Source organism: Mycetomoellerius zeteki, unplaced genomic scaffold (genome assembly GCF_001594055.1).
Source record: "Mycetomoellerius zeteki isolate Tzet28-1 unplaced genomic scaffold, Tzet1.0 scaffold453, whole genome shotgun sequence".
NCBI classification, from domain to species: domain Eukaryota; kingdom Metazoa; phylum Arthropoda; class Insecta; order Hymenoptera; family Formicidae; genus Mycetomoellerius; species Mycetomoellerius zeteki.
Window position 1 is genome coordinate 134,015 of NW_017257450.1, and position 393 is coordinate 134,407.

The window sequence follows — 393 nt, forward strand, 5'->3', positions numbered from 1 at the left end:
CAACCAATCAGAAAACAGGATTCCGATGAATTTTGCTTCGTATTATCGGAATCCTATTTTCTGATTGGATGCAAAGCATCGTTCGACGAAAATTGGATGTAGTGTGAATCCAGCATATGGGTGGGATACGGAATTCGCGATTCCGGGTATTGAACTAAGCTACGATCGATATTGTCCAATTTGCTGATTGGTTAGATACGAGCGCTTGATATGGCGATTATTGTCGACTCTAAGTCACGGTTGCTCCCTCGTTCCTCTCAAATATACCAAGTATCTTTCTAAAACTCCTGGGCACTCGGAGCAACCTGCGAGCGCGCGCAGCGTGACGAGTATTATGCTGGGTCTACAATAGAAGTCGTAGCAATCGTACGGTCTTAAGTCGTAGAAAATTGA